Source organism: Heloderma suspectum, chromosome 14, assembly GCF_057233095.1.
Source record: "Heloderma suspectum isolate Gila_16-S chromosome 14, 16-S_ref, whole genome shotgun sequence".
In the NCBI taxonomy this organism is placed as follows: Eukaryota; Metazoa; Chordata; class Lepidosauria; order Squamata; family Helodermatidae; genus Heloderma; species Heloderma suspectum.
The window spans coordinates 5,965,529-5,979,524 of NC_139471.1; positions in this window are offsets into that span (position 1 = coordinate 5,965,529).

Sequence of the window (13,996 nt, forward strand, 5' to 3'; positions counted from 1 at the left end):
AGCATCCTCAAGTCCATATTCAACGCATCCGTGATGCTATCTAGCCGTCTCATCCTCTGCCGTCCCCTTCTCCTTTTGCCTTCAGTCTTTCCCAGCATCAGGGTCTTTTCCGGAGAGTTTTCTCTGCGCATTGACTGCATTTATACCCCGCCTTTTTTCCTCTTGCGAGGAACCCAAGGCGGCTTACATTATCCTCCTCCTCTCCATTTTATCCTCACAACAACAACCCTGTGAGGTGGGTTGGGCTGAGAGTGTGTGACTGGCCCAAAGTCACCCAGTGAGCTTCCATGGCCGAGTGGGGACTAGAACCCAGATCTCCCGGCTCCCAGTCCAACACGCTTGTATATTTGGCTGCCTTAGGGTCCTTGCAAGAAGGAGGGGGAAAAGGCAGAATATAAATGCTATTTATTTGTTATTTAAAATATGTCTTAGCTGCCTTTCAGGGCAGAAACCCTCCCAAGTTTGCATACAACAATAAAACGCAATACAGTATTAAGAGCGATAAAAACACAAACACAATAAAAAAAAAACAGCAACAAAACCAGCAGTAAAGAACTACCTAACTAAGGACAATGGGTAAAATGAGCGGCTATTGGGTGGTATAGAAATGTAATAAATGAATAAATAAAAATCCAATGTAAGTCCTACTTAGAGTAGACCCATTGGAATGAATTGAGTTTAAGTTAGTAATGACTAACTTGAGTCCATTCATTTCAATGGGTCTGCTCTAAGTAGGACTTATGTTGTATTTTACCCAATATTTCATGCAGCTCACCAAAGCTTACACCATAATACAGCCGTTTATCTCAAATTCTTACCGTGTATGATCTGTAACTGTTATTCACTTCATCTACACCAGGGGGCACTACTTGACAATTGTCAGAGAAACAGCAGTGTATAAACCACACCCTTCCCCAACCTGGTACCCTCCAGATGTGTTGGACTACAATTCCCAGTGTCCCCCAGCCAGTAGGGTAGGCATTTATAAGATGGCTTTGGGGTTTGTTTGTTTTAATACTGTGCATGCTACTTCTTCTATAAGGAAGGCTGAGTGCCGAAGAATGGATGCTTTCGAACTGTGGTGCTGGAGAAGACTCTTACGAGTCCCCTGGACTGCAAAGAGGTCAAATCAGTCAATCCCAAAGGAAATCAACCCTGAGTGCTCCTTGGAAGGACAGATCCTGAAGCTGAAGCCCAAATATTTTGGCCACCTAATGTGAAGAGAAAACTCCCTGATGCTGGGAAAGACTGAAGGCAAAAGGAGAAGGGGACGGCAGAGGATGAGATGGCTAGATAGCATCACGGATGCAATGAATATGGACTTGAGCACGCTCCGGGAGAGAGCGGAGGACAGGAAGGCCTGGCGTGCTCTGGTCCAGGGGGTCACGAAGAGTCGGACACGACTGAACGACTGAACAACAACAACAATGCTACTTCTTGCTGTTGTTGCTTGAGAAGGTTTGGAAAGGGGGTAGCTCTGGAGATGCTCATGTAAAGAGATATATGTCCGGGTGCTCAGATCTTCCTGGCTATGCTACCAGATTTTTGGATGCTTTTGTGTTTGCTCTGGGAATATCGTATCATCATCATCTCTCAGTGTCCCCATTTGCGATGGTTCGGTCCTGAGTTCCAAGGTGTGCTGATCTCTGTGCCTGAGAATATCCTCATCCTGTTGTGTGGCCATCTCTCCCACTGCTTTGCACACATGATCTTAAAGCCACTTGATTCTCTGTACAATGGGAGTTGATGCTGGAACAGGAGAACGCGCTTTTGTTGGGCTGTATGAATGTTCCCCTCCACCTTTGCACTTATGCTCTTAAAGTGGTGAGGATTCTCATGTAAATTATTATTTATTATTTATTATTATTATTTATTACATTTCTATACCGCCCCATAGCCAAAGCTCTCTGGGCAGTTTACAGAGATCAAATATTAAAATACAATATACAAAGTTTAAAAGCCATTTACATAAAACACACAGACAATATACACAAAGACAACATATAAATAAAAACAACTTTGAACAGTCAATCATAACCAAAGACAGATCCAGGACCGATTAAAAACTCATCCTGTGATGCCAAATGCCTGAGAGAAGAGGAAGGTCTTAACCTGGCACCGAAAAGACAACAATGTAGGTGCCAAGCGGGCCTCGTTGGGGAGATTGTTCCACAGGAGGGGGGCCACCACTGAGAAGAGGTGGATTTTGGATGCTGTGAAATGGCTTGCACCTGGTGGCCCCTTGGCACCATTTCTGGTGGCCCATCCTCTGCCCCACCAGCTGCAGTGGCCCACCTGCCACCACTGACCCTGGGGTTCCTCAGACGTTTATCACGGATTCTTCTGTTAGTAGATTAGTAGCGGTGGACAAACTTAACCTTGGCCAATACTACAGAGATGCAACATCCCCTAAGCATCTCTATAGCCACCGGAGCGTTGAATGTCTTCTAGACTAAGGTGACTTCTGAAATCATGTGGAGTGCCGGTGGGACTTCACCCAGGACTGGACTCCCTGAGGCAAAGGACAAGATTGCGCCCCTTCCGATTCCATGTACAAAAGATGACTGGACTGGCAGTTGAATTTTACTTTGACCCTGACAACGGGACAGCATTGTCCACCACACCTGAAAGTATCAACTAGTTGAGGGGGTGAAGGGCAGGCTGTGTAGTCCCCAGCTCTCTCCTCCAACACCTTGCTGCCACCTCCCAGTATCTGCTACCTGAGGCGACTGCCTCATTCTGTCTAATGGTAGGGCCGGCCCTGGGCTGAAGACAGACGTAACATTGTAAGTATGGTGGTAGTGGCTTGAATGCACATTCACTGTCACCGCACTTAAAACGTTACATCTGTCTTCACCCTGAACATACATACTAGAACTGGGGTGTTGAACTTTGTTCATCCTGAGGGCCAGATTCCATTTTGGAGAATTTCTCAGGGGCCATATTCCAGAGCTGGGCGGGGCTCAAGGCAAAAGGGGCAGGGCCAAAAAATACCCGCATACTTTAGCTTAAAGCTCTTACTGTCTGGGGCACGCTGGGAGTTGTAGGCCTTTTTTTCTGTCGAAACATGGATAGGATTGTGGCTTCACTACATTAAATAAATATATATACCAGGGGAGCTGGCTGTAGATGTTGCATGAGGGACAAGCACTGCCTGGTTGCTTCCCATCTGCTCAGCACGTACATTTGTAAACAAACAGCGTATTGCAAGAACATAAGGAGGCTCCAGCACTTATTGCAAGAACATAAGGAGGCTCCAGCACTCTCTCACCTCACGAGGAAACCGGCCCTATAAAAGCCTACCCCCTCTTGGGGAAGTGGGCTGAGGCGGCGTGGAACAATATTATTAATAAATCTTCCTAGTCATGGCGCTGTGTGATCTCCCCGGCCACCTTATCACGCCGTCCTGTGTTGCAATATTCCCCCTATTCGTCCCAGTAATCTGACATTGTGATTTGTTCGACTTCGGGGCCTGTTTTTCTCCTTGAGAGGAGATTTTGCTGAATCACAAAGGGAGGGGGAAGGCAAGGGACAACGGAGGCAGGTGGCGAGAGGCGATAAAACGGCGGCCCCGTGCCGTGGAGCCTGCAGGCTTTGTTTGTGCTAATGACAGGCCTGCCACGGGATTTCATTTCCGAGCAGGAGAAAGTGGGGAATCCGACGAGCGGGGCCTTGGCAGACCACCGCTTTCGCTGCGCGTGAAATAAACCCAAAGTGTGTCGGCTTCTCCTTTCTTGCTGGTATACTCGAGGCGCGTTCACACGGTGGTCCCAGCAGCGATGGCAACATGGTGCCACGACGTCAGACAGGAAATACCTCCAGAATTCCTGTCAGGGTTGCCATTTTCGTAGATTGGCCCTGCTCCACCGTCTTTAGCAGCAGTAGCCTGACACACACACAGCATACATGTGCACACACAAATGAAATAGGTGAAGCTTTTTCAGGCAGGACGGCAAGTCACAGTGAGGAAATGTTTCACTTGCTGGATTTCTGTGTTCCAGGCTGCTGTTTTTAAAGCCCAGAGCAGGGGTAGTTAAAAACAACAGAAGGTATCACCCCTGCGTCCTCTCTCCAACACCGTCCCAAGCCATTTCGAGGTCTGAGGTTAACATAAATAAATACATAAATAAATTTATAATACTTTTTGTTTTGAAGCTCAGACTCCACCTCTTCCTTGGACTTTGGTTCTTGGGCAAGGGACTTTTCTTTTTGTCTCACCAATTTGGCCTTCTGGACAACTCTTCGAATAGAGGACTGTCCTATGTAGAAGAGGACACATGGCCACCCTACGAGGTGGGGGCGAGATCCCCTGTAAATAAATAACTTTATATTTTAGAGTTATTAGAAATCCATTGTGTGCTGCTATTCCCACATATCCAAGAGCAGAGATGTTCCGATAGGTTCGGACCATCAGAGAACACGTGGGAGATATTGCCATGTAGGGAGAGGTTTGGGGTGGGGTCTGATTGCAGCATATTGGGAGGGGAGTGTTAACTCTTCCTTCCCCAGGTGCAATCCCCCTTGAAAATTGCCCCCTGCAAGGCAATTAAGCTAAGGAAAAAACTCTTCCATTGGCACCAGTGGACACTCAGGGTCCTAGGAAATATATTTGGGGCCCTGGGAAACAGATCCGGAGCCCTAGGAAACGGATTTGGGGCCATGGGAAACAGATTTGGGGCCGAGGGAAACAGATTTGGGAACCTGGGAAATAGATCCGGGGCCTTGGGAAATAGATTTGGGCCTGGGGCCTAGCAACACTCCTGCCGGGAACCACCTTTAGCCCAAACGTGCATTTGGGACACACTTCTCAATTTGTTGCCATATATTTGTACAGCGGTTGTGCTGCTTTTGTGACCCACCTTAGGTCAGGCTTTGGCCCAGTTGAGTCTCCCGATACACCAGTTGAAAATCCAGCAGTGCAGAGGGGAGGGGAACCTGGGGCCCTCCAAATGTTATTGGACTGCAACACCCATCATGCCTGATCATTGTCAATGATGGCTTTGGCTTATGGGAGTTGGATTCCAACAGCATCTGGAAGGCCAAAGGTTCCCAGCTCCTAGTGTAGGTAATACTGAGCCTAGGGGGTTGAATGGTTTGATTACAGGATAAGGCAGCTTTCTATGTTCCCAAACGCCTTCCTTATAGGTACAGAGAACCAATCTGAGGAGGATTTGGGGGAAGCGGGACTTCCAGTAGCAGCTTGGGAATGTATCTGTGCTTCCGGGATGCAAGGTTCATATTCAAATAAATAAATGAATGAATCATTTAATACTTTAAACGGGGCCCTCTGCCAAGGAAGTAGCAAAAGACACAGCAGCCAAGTGCTGCTTTGCTCTTAGCGCATCTCTACTCCAGCCTAAAATCCTGCATTTAAAACGGGGCTTTCTGCTTCTGTTTTAAATGCAGGATCACGACGACTCCCTTTTTCACCTGCTTCCTTTCCCCCCTCCCCTTTCCCCCTCCTTCTCCCTGTCTCTGAGTCTTCCATTATCTTTCATGGATCTCGCTCCTCTTCTTGACGCTTTTCCTCTTTTCGCAGAGGAAACTCAAGCGGAACACAAGGGGGTAATTTGATAGGTCGTTATCTGCGATCTATTTAAAAACGGAACGAAGGGCATTTAGTGCAGGAGACGCCTTGGATGATCGCTGCGTAGTGTAAAGAGCCCGCTAACGTCCGTCTCAATCGCAGGATAATAGTTCTGTATGAAGGAGCCCAGGGTTTACTGAAAGCAAAAGACTGACCGGTTAAACCAGCATACCCAGGAGGGTACAGCAGTGGGTAACGGTGACTGACTCCAGGGCCGGCGTCAAGGGTAGGCATGGTTGGGCCCATACCCCGTCAGGGGGCCCACGGAGAAATGCTCCCTGGACTTGCTCCTCCTCTTCACCGTTGCAACCTGCTCGTTCACCTGCCTCTTGCTGGTGGTGAGAAGGAGGACGTGCGCCCTGGCACTCCTCCTGCCAGGCAAGCACGTGGTAGCGATGATAAGAAATGGGATGAGGAGCGAGAGCAGCTGGTGACCGTGGCGGTGGGAAAGTGGACTCGCTGAGGGAGGGGCCCCACTGGGGGTGTCTTGCCAAAGACCCCTGTGAAACCGGGAACTGGCACTGACTGACTGTTCCTTTGAGGAATAGCTTCATTCAGCTGTGGTGGTTGTGTGTGTGTGTGTGTGTAAAGTTTCCTGCTCTCAAGAGATAGTTTGTGCGGAACAGAAAGGAAGAGCGTACCGGCTTCCCAGCCACAGCCAAAAATGCAACGAACGCTCCAAATAGAAAACTGCTTAGGAGAGAAGATAAGCCGCCCCATTTTGAAACGATCCGGAAAAGGAGGGGATCGAGAGAGAGAGAGAGAGAGAGAGAGAGAGAGAAATCATTTCTTGTGAGCAGTTTGCACATGAACTGGCCTGCCATGGAATCTCTGTGCGTTACAAAGGATTCTGGGGGTATGTTCGAAAGACACACTCCGTTCATGCTACGCCTCTTCGGCCTCGTCGAAGGTAGGCAACCTGGTGCCCTCCAGATGTTTGAACGACAACTCCCATCAACCCTTACCATTGGGTGTGCTGTCTGGGGCAGATGGGAGTTGTGGTCCAAAACATCTAGAGGGCGCCAGGTTGCCCATTCCTGGCCTACATAAACCAAACATAAACTGTAAGGCAGGAAGAAACTCGGCAGATGCAACTGTCACTCCCTCAGTGGCAAGGGGGAGACGCCATGTCTTGGCCAAGCTGTCTTTCAAAGAGCCTTGTCTGTCATAACTTTGCTATCGAGGAAACCGTCATAAGCCTCCAAGGGTCTCCCAGACCAGTTTGAAAACCTTGGATGCAATGTTACCTTGCATTCCATAGGATGAATTTCATCAGCAAGTTATACCGTGGTCTCCTTCACCTAAGCAGAAGCAAGTCACTTTTTTTTTTTTAATTGACTGCATTTATACGTTGCCTTTCTGCCACAGTACAAGGCAGAGCCCAGTTAAAAGCATGGCTTCCGAATCTAATACACATGATACAAGAGGAAAAAGGGATGGGGAGGGAAGAGGAAAATAAGCACATTCAGGTTCCAGTTCCTTCTGTACTGATTCATCGTCACTCCCTCTAATAGCACACTCAGGTGGTGAGTGCCAATGGAAACGGAGCCAAAACAGGCCCACTGAAAACAAGGAGGGATTATCAGCATGCTTGGCAGAACCTCAAGGTTTACGGAAGTACACCCCAAAATATTTTTAAACGCCTGGGCCTGGCTGCCTTTCAGGGAAGCTCATCCTCCATTACTGAGGGGGGGTGGGGGGACCAGCCGCATGGAGTAGGTTCACTCTTAAAGGGAGGCCAGTTTTTTCCTAACTGCTGTGGCCATCATTCCTTCCTTGATGTTTGCATTTCCTGGAGATGTTTATCATGCTCCAATTTGCAAGTTTCCCGGTGCCTCCTGCCTTTTCATTTGCATGGGGGCCTTTCTGCACATTAAGTCTAACTCCCAGTCTCACCAATCTGCCTATTGTGGAGTTGGGGGGGGGGGGGGCGTGTGTGTGTTTCTTTCAGGATCTTTGTGTTCGGACTAGGCTCTGATAAGGCCAGGGTTGACCTATCTCACCATGGGAGTTGGTCCTCCCTCCCTCCCAGGTCCGCTTCACTGGGTGACAGTTAGCAGCTGCCAACGCCTGATAAACTTATCACTCCGAAGCTGAACTCTGCTGGCAGGGAGTTCCTCAGCCCCAGATTTCCAGACTCCATCTTCCCATCCGCCTCGGCTTGCAGGCTTTTACGAGGTGAAAAAAAAAGCGAAGCGTTTCAGCTATGTTTCTAAGAAATAATAACTCCACAGCCCCTGAACTCTGTTCTTCTCCTGCAGTTATGTGTGGTTTTCTTCTTCTTATAATCCCTGGTTGTATTTATTTGCTCTCATTGTTTCTACAGCCCATGGCTGGAAAAGGATGACTTGCGTGTGTGGAATGGCCGATGCAAATCCAAGGCCATTAAAGTTCTAAACTTATTTTAACCATGAAGATGACTTTGTGGAGAGGCATGGGGGGGGCAGGGGGAGGAGGGAAATGATATGGTAGAGGTTTATCCAACTGGGAATGGCGTGGAGAGAGCCTAAATAAATTTTGCCCTCTCATGATACTTGGCTCAGGGTCATCCAAGGAAATTAATTAGCAACAGATTTAGGATAGAGCATTTTCTGCCATGCCATGTTTTGTCAACTGCGCTTGCTCCCAGGGCGTTTCTGGGCCCCCTTCACAGCGCTGGTCTTAAACTTTAAAGCCCTTCATAGCTTGGGACGAGAGTACCTGAAGGCAGGGCCATGTCAAGAGTAGGCATGTTTGGGCACTTGCCAAGGGACCACGCTTCAGCAGGGGCCCACTGGCGAGAACCCCCTGGAGTTGTCCCTCCTCTTCCCCGTCGCAGCCTGCTTGTTCCCCTGCCTCTCGCTCTGGCCCAGGCAACGGCACTGGTGAGAAGGAAGGAGGAGCAGGGGATGCCGCCGCCTCCTTGCCTGCTAGCTCTCTGCCTGCCAAGCAAGCAAGTGGGAGCCATGAGGAAGAAGAGGAGAGGAGCAAGGGCGGCTGGCGACCATGGCGGTAAGAAGGTCACCTCACTGAGGGAGGGGGCCCATGGTGGGTCTCTTGCCCAAGGGCCCTCCAAAGCCTGGAGCCAACGGGGTTTGAAACAAAGCAAAAATCATTTTTAGACTGTGGTGGGTAAGGTAAACATCGCCATAGTAGAAAGAGAGACATCAGAACGTCAGAAGAGCCCTGCTGGATCAGACCAAGGGTCCATCTAGTCCAGCATTCTGTTCACACGGTGGCTGACCAGCTGTTGACCAGGAGCCCACACGCAGGGCACGACAGACAGACAGACGACAGACAGACAATGGAAAGGGCTCCTTCACACAACATGTAGTTGATATGGAGCTGACCACCTCAAGAGCTCATGAGGGCTGCTGCTTTAGGTGGCTCTAAAAGGGGAGTAAACTAATTCACAGAGGAGGTAAAGAGGTCTATCCGGGGCCATGAGCCGTAACGGTGAAACGCGACCTGCATTCGATACTAGCTGCCAACAGGATTTGCCTCTGCGTTCTGCTTGAGGGCTTCGTAAAAGCACCTGACCCTTCAGTGCAGGAAACAGAATGTTGGAGGGCTAGAAGATCCATGAGGAGGATCTTCTAGTCCGATCCACCAGAAACTCCTCTTACGAACCTGTGGCTGGAGTTAGCCCACTACTGCAAGAGGGGCACAGCTGCTCCCTCCCTCCCTCCTTCTCTCTCTGTTTCTCGACATTCAAATTTTAATCCCACTGCTGACAGAACGGCCCCGGCCCCATTCCCATCCCCGTCACTTCCCAGCCACCCACCCCCAAGTCAATCCAGAATGAACCTCCCACCAAAATCTCAAGGTGGCTGGTGCACAGAGAAGCTGTTTGTCTGAGCTTCTGTCCCGCCCACCTGACACCTTCATTCCTCTGTTTCAAGAGAAAGAGGCTGATATTCGGTCTGCTTTGGTTAGCAAATTAGGGGCATGCAAAGCGATCCCTGCAGGGCTCATGCCAGCAGAAGCGGTGTGTGTGTGTGTTTTCCTTCCATCTGTCTTCAGCCAACAGATCTTGGACGGATTACAAGCATCAACAAAAAAGCAAGGCTGTACAATCTCCAGAAATGTTAAAGCGTGACAAGGACACACAAAAGATGGGGCTGGTTTTGTTCTGTTTCGTTCTCACGATGAAAAAAGCCTAGAAATTAGGAGAAGCTTTTGCCCAGGGCTGGGCTCAAAGGTTGGCGTAGTTGTGCACCTGCCCAGGCCCACATTTTATCAGGGGGCCCACTGACAAGAGCCCCATCAGCCTGCTCCTCCTCTTCAGCATTGCAACCTGGTTGTTCACCCATCTCTCCGTCTGGCCCAGAGGAAGTGAACAAACAAGCCGGCAAGCAAACAGCTACTCCTGCCTACTTGCTCACTGCCTGTCTGCTTGGCAAGCAAGCAGGAACGGTAAGGAAGAGGAGCAGCATTTCCCTGCGACAGTAGCAGTATGGGAGTAGGCTGACTGAAGGGCCCCCCGTTGAGGGTGTCTTACCCAAGGGGTCCCCAAAACCCTGCTTCTGCCACAGAATGGACTGGTTCACATATAACAACAACCCAGAGTATGAGTTGAGTATGGCTTGTCATTGAATCGCGGGTTGTCGTTACGTGCGAACCCTGCACTATGCTTTAACTATGGGTTGTTAACTATGAACAACCCAGGAAGACAACCCATGGTTTGTGAACTCTGGGTTGTCCATAGTTAACAACCCTTAGTTAAACCATAGTGCAGGGTTCAGATGTAACGACAACCCATGATTTAGCAACAATCTGCAATTTAACAACCCCTGATTCAGCAACAATCCGCATTTTAACAATAACCCATGATTCAACGACAAGCCATACTCAACCCTTACTTTCAGCTGTCGTTATGTGCAAACCTGAGTCTCTTTTGGGACTCAAATTTATGATACTCTCAAGCAAGCCTGACACATTCTAGCTTAAACGGTTTCCCCTTGAAATGTGCCTTAGTAATGACCGAAAAGCTAAGTTGTTGTGCCTAAAGTCCTCACTTCAAAATCTTGCCACTGGCCAGCTGCAACTCAGAGGGAATTTATTAAGTCCTGTTGTTGAAAAATCAGTGGGATTAATTAGTCATGATGACTACCTTAAATGGCATTGATTTAATAATCACTGTCGACTGTCCGGGGAATTCACATACCTTATTTGGGTTATCAGATACAGCCTCTTTGTAACGTAGGACAGTGTTATTATACCTATATTACAGATGGGAGGGGTAAGGCACTCAAAGAGTGCTTATCAATGGGATCTTCTCAAACTGGGGAGAGGTAACGAGTGGGGTACCGCAGGGCTCAGTCCTGGGCCCAGTGCTCTTCAACATTTTTATTAATGACTTGGAGGAGGAGGTGCAGGGAACGCTGATCAAATTTGCAGATGACACAAAATTGGGCGGGATAGCTAATACTTTGGAAGACAGAAACAAAATTCAAAGTGATCTGGATAGACTGGAGCGCTGGGCAGAAAACAACAGAATGGCATTTAGTAGGGACAAATGCCAAGTTCTGCACCTAGGAAAAAGGAACCAAATGCATAGTTGCAAGATGGGGGATTCGTGGCTCAACAACACTACAAGTGAGAAGGATCTTGGAATTGTTGTCGATCACAAGCTGAATATGAGCCAACCATGCGATGTGGCTGCAAAAAAGGCCAATGCTATTTTGGGCCGCATTAATAGAAGCATAGCTCCCAAATCCCGGGAAGTACTAGTTCCCCTCTACTCAGCACTGGTTAGGCCTCATCTGGAGTACTGTGTCCAATTCTGGGCACCACACTTTAAGAAGGATGCAGACAAACTGGAGAGGATTCAGAGGAGGGCAACAAAGATGATCAGGGGACTGGAAACAAAGCCCTATGAGGAGAGACTGAAAGAACTAGGCACGTTGAGCCTTGAGAAGAGAAGACTGAGGGGAGATAGGATAGCGCTCTTCAAGTACCTGAAAGGCTGTCCCAGAGAGGAAGGCCAGGGTCTCTTCTCGATCATCCCAGAGTGCGGGACATGGAATAATGGGCTCAAGTTACAGGAAGCCAGATTCCGGCTGAACATCCGGAAAAACTCCCTGTTAGAGCAATACGACAATGGAACTGATTACCCAGGGAGGTGGTGGGCTCTCCCACACTGGAGGCACGCAAGATGAGGCTGGACAGCCATCTGTCAGGGATGCTCTGACTTGGATTCCTGCCTTGAGCAGGGGGTTGGACTTGATGGCCTTGTAGGCCCCTTCCAACCCCACTATTCTATGATTCTAAGGCTGAAAGACTATTATTTATTCAATGTATAACCGGACTATATATGAAATACTCTAGGTGGCATACAGAGTTATAAACAATATTGCACACACACAAAACAGAAAGATAAAAATAAAAGGAAATCTGAAAATAAAAGCAAGTCTGAAGGGGTTTTTACAATGCACCCCTATACATGTTTACTCAGAAAGAAGTCCTATTGAGTTTAATGAGGCTTACTCCCGGGTAAGTGCATGTGTATGAGGAGATTGCAGCCTTTATGTGTTTTAAACAGGAGTTATTGTCAAAGGCCAGAATTTGTAGTCCCGTATACAATGGGTGAATAGATTGCTCTTTATTTTGGTGGGCTGTAGTAATTAAAAACTGAATGCAAAATCTAATCCTGAACACTGGAGCCTGGCTGTATATTTTCAGACTTACATCTATGAGGACTAGATACTTAGTTGTTCTAAAATGGAAACGCCCCTAGTTCTCTGCCAAATACCAGGGGTTGGCACACCATGGGGCAAAATGAGGAGAATGGTAGGAGAAGCTGAAAGCAGTCGAAAAGGTTTTGGGAGACACAGATTCAAAAGCAGCGCTATTCATTACTCTCCTCAGTCGTTCATGTAAATCACTGATAGCAATGGAAATAGCCCAGACAGAGAATCTTTTGTTTCCCAGAACAGAAGAGGAGCTTTTTACCAATGGGTTTACAGATTTCCCTTGGCTTTGCAGCCAAGAGTGTAGCTAGGACTGGATCTTGGTGTTGAGGTCCAGGGGGGCTCAAATTACCACCCCGAGAGCAGCAGGTGATGGGGTCAGCAGCAAACAGACCTGATGTCAGCACCTGGGCTGTCATGGGCACGCTTGGCCCACCAGCAGTGCTGGGTCCAGGTTTTCGGGGCTCATGGGCTCGCCATGGGCTCGCCTCCGGCAGCGTGTCTTCCTTCTCCCACCACCGTTGTCTGGGCCAGAGCGAGAGGCGGGCAAACGAGCAGGTTGCAATGGTGAAGAGAAGGAGCAACTCCAGAGGGCTCTTGTTATGGGCCCCTGCTGGGGTGTGGGCCCTTGGCAAGTGCCTGGCCAGGCCGACGTTTGACGCTGGTCCTGTGCTGTGCTCTGAGAGGGACTCCAAAGCATCAGACTTAAATGCCCTTATTTCTAGGCATGGAGCGTATGCACCAGCTCCTAGATCCTGCCTTGTCCCCCCTCCCCCAGTTAACATTGTTCTTCTCTAGAATTCCCTGTGTTTGGACTGCCTATTTATTATTTATTTGTTTGCTACAATTATATCCCACCTTTTCCTCCTCAGGGGTGTGTGGCTGCATGTGATCCTCTCTGTTTTATCTTCACAACAACCCTGTGAAGCGGGTTAGGCTGAGAGTCAGCGGCTGGCCCAAAGTCTCCCAGTGAGTTTCACAGATGAGCAGGGACCTGAACCCAGATCTCCCCAGTCCAATAGTCAACCACTGCACCAAACCGGCTCTCAAAATGCCTACTGTCCTTGCCTTTGGAATGGATCCTGCCTGCATCTCTGGCGCTCTGTTCCTGTGCCACTATACACAGGACAACTGATAGGCAGTGCTGGATCCAACCCGTTGTATTTTTATTGCCAGGGATGGCCAGAAATGCTTGTGTCTGCTTCAGGTGCCAAAAGACCGTGTTTGGCCTTGGCTACTATACACCATGATGGGGAAGGGGGAAGATTTGCTGCTCTGCCTCAAGTAGCAAATTGTCTTTGCTCTACGTACGGCTGCCCCCCTTTGCCTCATTATGCCCCATTTTGCCCTGCACCAAAGACTTCAGCCTCCCTTCCCCTTGAGCAGAGGTTTGGTCGGACAGGCTGCAGCCTTCTCGAAAGCTGTACATATATGCAGCCATCAAAATGGCCGCTGCCAGAGCAAGTGTATACCTTCCAACTGTCTTTGTCGACCCAGGAGTAGTGCTTATTTTTTGCTTATAACTGGTGCTTATTTTTGGGTGCAACAAAAAACAAAGAGTGTCAAGACACATTAAAGACTAACACATTTACTCTGGCATAGGCTTTTGTGGATGCTGTCCATAAAGTGCTGTCCATATACATAAAGTGTTAGCCTGAAACTGGCAGATTTATATACACATGCTGGGGGCTAGGGGGCGGAGGAGATGGCAACTGTGAAGGTAATTATCACTGTCTGT